Source organism: Tenrec ecaudatus, chromosome 18 (assembly GCF_050624435.1).
Source record: "Tenrec ecaudatus isolate mTenEca1 chromosome 18, mTenEca1.hap1, whole genome shotgun sequence".
Classification (NCBI taxonomy): Eukaryota; Metazoa; Chordata; class Mammalia; order Afrosoricida; family Tenrecidae; genus Tenrec; species Tenrec ecaudatus.
In genome coordinates, this window is record NC_134547.1 from 6,734,941 (window position 1) to 6,740,135 (window position 5,195).

General features: G+C 51.1%; 1 pseudogene; it reads left to right on the plus strand.

Annotated features, from left to right (window-relative positions):
* The first annotated feature begins 291 nt into the window (after positions 1-291).
* Positions 292-1,202, plus strand: LOC142432649 (peptidyl-prolyl cis-trans isomerase FKBP3 pseudogene; annotated as a pseudogene).
* The last annotated feature ends 3,993 nt before the right edge of the window (positions 1,203-5,195 follow it).

Genomic DNA, 5,195 nt, shown 5'->3' on the forward strand with positions numbered 1-5,195 from the left:
TGGATTTGGGGTTTTCACTGTCATCCACAGCCTCTGTAAACTGGGGGGCTCAGAATTTCAGTTCTGCTACCATTCCCTCCTCTGGCCTTGGATTTTATGTTTTACAATCCTTGGCTCACACAGGCTGGTGCACATGGTCGCCATTTTTACGTGCATTGATTTGTGTGTGTGCGCACTCGTGTCTTCTCATACACTTTCATCACAGGTGTGTGCTTTTCTAGATACTCCCATAATCAAGACGCAGCACTGCTTTATCATCACGGAGCAACTCCTTTGTACTACATAGACCCCATGCTGAAAACAAACCAGGTGGAGGCTGGCGGGCTAGCTCAGCAGAGCTGTGGCACTGGAGGAAGACGGCGGCTGCACTGCAAGCACCTGCCTAAGAAGAACATTATCAAGTTTCCGCAGGATCACGGCTCAGACTCATTTCTTGAAGAACATATTCAGAAGTATTTAAAAGGTGGCTCAAACAGCTAACAACGAGCATTTGGTGACAGCCTATAGCCGTCTTTTTAAACTAAGCGTTTCAAAGGTGAAAACATAGTGTGTGAACAGGTGACACCTGTGAAGGTGACTGAAGACAAACCTGAAGAAGACAAATCCAAAGAGACTCTGGAAGAGGGTCACCCAACAAATACAAAATCTGTTCTTGCAAAAGGAGAGGAAGCCCACGCTCCCTCACAGGGTGATGTTGCTCATTGTGGGTAGATAGGAACCTACAGGACGGGACTTGTTTTGATACTAATATTCCAACGAATGCCAAGTTACCACGGGTTCATGAGGGAGGGGGGAGCGGGGAGGGAAGGGGAAAATGAGGAGCTGATGCCAGGGGTTTTAAGTGGAACACAAATGTTGTGAGAATGATGAGGGCAATGACTGTACAAGTGTGCTTGGCACAATGGATGGATGGATAGATGGATGGATGGATGGATGGATGGATGGATGGATTGTGATAAGAGTTGTACGAGCCCCCAATGGAACGATTGGAAAAAGAAGGGCAATGCCGAGTCTTCAGGTTTTAAGGTCGGAGTTGGCAAAGTTGTCAGAGGATGGGATGAAGCACTCTTGACTATTAACAAGGGAGAAAAGAATGAACCAGAAATTGACCCAGAATGGGCTTTTGGAAAGAAAGGGCGCCTGATGCCCAAGCTCCACCAAACACTCAACTTCTTTTTCAAAGTAGCATTATTGGCTATTAATGGAAACAGCAGCACCTGGAGTCTAAAGGCAACCATCACCATGATACCTTGTTTCCCCGAAAAGAAGACAGTGTCTTATATTAATTTTTGCTCCCAAAGATGCACCAGGTCTTATTTTCAGGGGATGTCTTATTTTTCCATGAAGAAGAATACGGTACACATTTATTGTTTTATTAAAAGAGACATTGCACTTCCTGTCTGCTCCGGCTGTGCTGCAGCCAACAGTGAGCTGTGCAGCGGCGTCCGCCACTACGGTCCATAGTCCAGAGTTACAGTAGCTTTGGGAGGCCTTATTTTCAAGGGCGATGCCTTATATTTCAGCAAAAGGCAAAACTGTAAGTAGGTCTTATTTTCGGGGGATGTCTTACTTTCGGGGGAAAGGGTAGTAAGTACCCGCCCTTGATGGAACTGAACGTAATGAATTAGAGCTGGTTCCTAGTTTCATGTCAAAGGGAAGTGTCAACGGGTAAGAAGTTAAAACCTGTTGACTCGATCCCTGGCTTTTGAGAAGTGGAATCCCATATTCCTGGAAACCTAAAGTCTTTGACTGCAACTCTGTACCAGGTTGGTTAAAGAGAATGGATTTCCCTTTTGACAAGGCTCAGTACAAACCGATCCGTAAAAACAAGAGTTGCTCCAGAGCCCACTCCAATTCACGTAAGCCCTCCTATGTGTCAGAGTAGCACTGGGCTCCACAGGTGTTTCAGTAATGGACTTTTTCAGGAGCTAATTTCCAGGTAATTCTTCCCAAGCATCGTTAGGTAGACTGTAGTCAAACACTTAGCCATCTGTGCACACCACCCAGGGACAACCCCCCCCCCTAATCCTGTGCTTCCAAAGCAGTGTTGTGGTTCTTGAGTATGTTTCTGTATTCATCAAGGTCCTCAGTGTGTGTGTTTGACTCTCCTGGTTCACCAGTGGCTGGGCTAAGGCAGAAACTTGAAGCACTAGCATAGATTCATGGAACCAGTTCCCAGGAATCAGAGGGAGAAGTGGGCAGAGGGAATCAGATGCCCGAGCTCAACCCTCAGACCTGAGCTATGGACCTGTTCAGACGGCCAAGGTTGGTGGCCAGGCCGGGAGAGACAGGGTTAGGTACTTTGCAGTGTGGGAGGCAGGCCTCCTGAGTCACCGCCTTGGTCAGGGGATGAAGCTGCCAAGACCCAGAGACAAATTACAGTCTTTAGGGAATTTAAGAGGCTAGGGGAGAGGCCGGGAATGGCAAGTTCTCCCTGGAAGTGAGGACGGCACCTCTAGCCCCATAGGCTGACCTTGTCTGTCAGACATCCTTTTCATGTCACCCACTCTTTCTGGTTTTCTCTCTGGATCTCTGACCTTTGTCCCCCTCTCCCTTCTCTCTGGGTCTCTGTCCCACTCTCTCTGTGTGTCTCTGTCCCTCTCTCTCTAGATCTCTCTCCGTCTCTTTCTGTGTCTCTGTTCCCGTCTCTACATCTCTGTCTTCCTCTCTCTGGGTCTCTATTAACCTCTCTCTAAGTCTCTGTCCCCCTCTCTCTAAGTCTCTGTCCCCCTCTCTCTAAGTCTCTGTCCCCCTCTCTCTGGGTCTCTGTCCACTCCCCTCTTGGAATCTCTGTTCTCCCTGTTCTCTGGGTCTCTGTCCCTCTCTCTGTGTGTGTCTCTGTCCCTCTCTCTCTAGATCTCTCTCCGTCTCTTTCTGGGTTTCTGTTCCCCTGTCTCTACATCTCTGTCTTCCTCTCTCTGGGTCTCTATTAACCTCTCTCCCTAGGTCTCTGTCCCCCTCTCTCTAAGTCTCTGTCCCCCTCTCTCTGGGTCTCTGTCCACCCCCCTCTTGGGATCTCTGTTCTCCCTGCTCTCTGCTTTTCCATCTCTTCTTTAGTCTTGCTACCAGTCTCCCCCAACCTCTTTGCCGAGAGACTTGAATCACGTAGTTCCTGCGCTCATCTTCTTCCTCCCTGCCAGACGCCAGCTCCCCAACTCAGGAGGACTCCGAGGACATGAGAAAGCCCGCAGGACAGAGCTCCTCACGCCAGAGGCCTCTTGCCTCTCTCTCTACCATTCCTGTCCCCAACCCCTGCCTCCCTCCAACATCCCGCCCAGCTCTCATTTCCCATCTCTGCTTCCTCTCTCCCAGTTCAGATGGCCTGTCTTTGTCCCCATCGCCTCCTCCTTCTTCACGGCTCCATCTCCACGTTCCCCACCTGTACCTTCCTGCACCTTCTTCCAGCATCGTTGCTGATATGCTCCGTGAATGTGAAGGGGTATCGCCAGCTCTCTCGTCTCTCTCTACCTTTCCTCTTTTTGTCTGCTTCCACCTCCTCGTCACCTCCTTCGCTCTTCTCTCTCCTCTGTTCGCTCCTCTATGCTCCTCTTTCTTTGAGGGGGATGCTATTAGCCATTGTTGTGCGTTCAGGGGTGCTCATTCATTCTCACTTTTTTTAAAAATTAGCTTGCTTGATACTGTATTCCCATTAGCATGCACATCCACAGTCAGATCGCTTTTTAAAACACAGTTGAAGAGGCATCATCGCGATCAGTTCTGGTGCTCCCTCCCCACTCCAACATTCCTGGTTTGCACCCCCATTACCCCCTCCCCCCAAGCCCCACCTCATGTCCCTCGATAAAGCATCGCAGCAGTTCTTGTCCCCTCCGAGGCTTCACAAATTGGGAAACCCAACAGAAACAGTAGAAAAACACAACGTGGCAAGCAGAAAACAATAATCCTATCAAAATAAAAAGTGAGAGAGAAAAGACCACCCTCGGTATTTAAGAAAGTCAGGGAAGCAATGTGTCCAGGGAAACAAGTGAGAAAAAAACTGGAGCCAACAGCAGATTCGGGTTGGGTCAAGAAGGAGGTCAACTGACCAAGTATCACAGTCTACTATGGGTTCCAGCCACCACAGCCAAGGTCCCGCTCTGTCTGGTGGTAACGCTGCGCACACCCCTTGTCTATGGTTAGACAGGATCTGCCGATGGATTGGGGGCTCCCAGGGTCCTCCAAAGCCTTCTACAAAACAGGCACCCTGAAGCCTTCTACAAGACTGGGGGCTCACACCTTAAGTTCTGATGCTTCCCCCTTCGTCATATGTGGGCGTTGTCACCTTTGGATCGTGCAGGCTGGTCCACGCACATCTTTCCTGTGGCCTTTCCTCTTCCTTCTCTGTCCTGCCTCCTCCCGCCCCTGCTGCTTCCGCCCCATCTACGTCTTTCTTCCTCCTCCTTCTCCAGTTCATTCTCCACCATTGAAGTCCAGGGTTCAGTCACCCCAGTGGCCTCCTCCTCACCTCTCTCTGCCCATGCACCCTGTTTGGCTCAGATTTCACATCTCTCTCCTCCCTGGCCCACCGCTCTCAGTCCCTCCCTCCCTCTGTCGGCCCCTCTCAGCACCTTTCTCTGAGTGTGAGCCCCCGCCCACCAACCCCTACTCCAACCCCACCCCAATCCCCTAGTCTTCCCCGCAGGGTCAGAAATCTAACACTTCAGACTGGGAATGCTCCCCTGCCCCCTCTGCCCTGGGGGTCCCCCTCCCTGGATTCCTGTCATATAATAACATCTTCATCAGGGCGGGGCGTGTTCTCTTTAACAATTGTGGCTGCTTCCTTGGCCAGAGGAGGGAGGGAGGGAGGGAGGGAGTGGGACCAAGGAGCCCTGGAATGGGAACTTGGCAATAAAAAAAAAGTCAGGAGAGGGGCGGGCAGGGGGGGGGCAGGGCCAGCTGCCCAGACCAAGGATAAAAGGCCTCTACGTGGACAGGGAAGAGAGAGACGCTGCTCCCATTTCCTCCATGCACCAAGGCGGGTGAGCCTTGCTCAGCATCTTTCCCTATCCCCCCACCAAGAACCACCCCCTCTGTGCCCCACCCTCTTGACCCCTAGCCTCTACCTCTCTCTCCCTGTCTCTTTGCCTCCGAGGGTCTCCCCATGTGAAGAGCCCTGGCTGTCTCTGACTCCCATCCTGGTTTATTTGCCACCTTCTCTTTCTCTGCAGCTCGTCAGAACCTGTCGCCCATCCACCAGA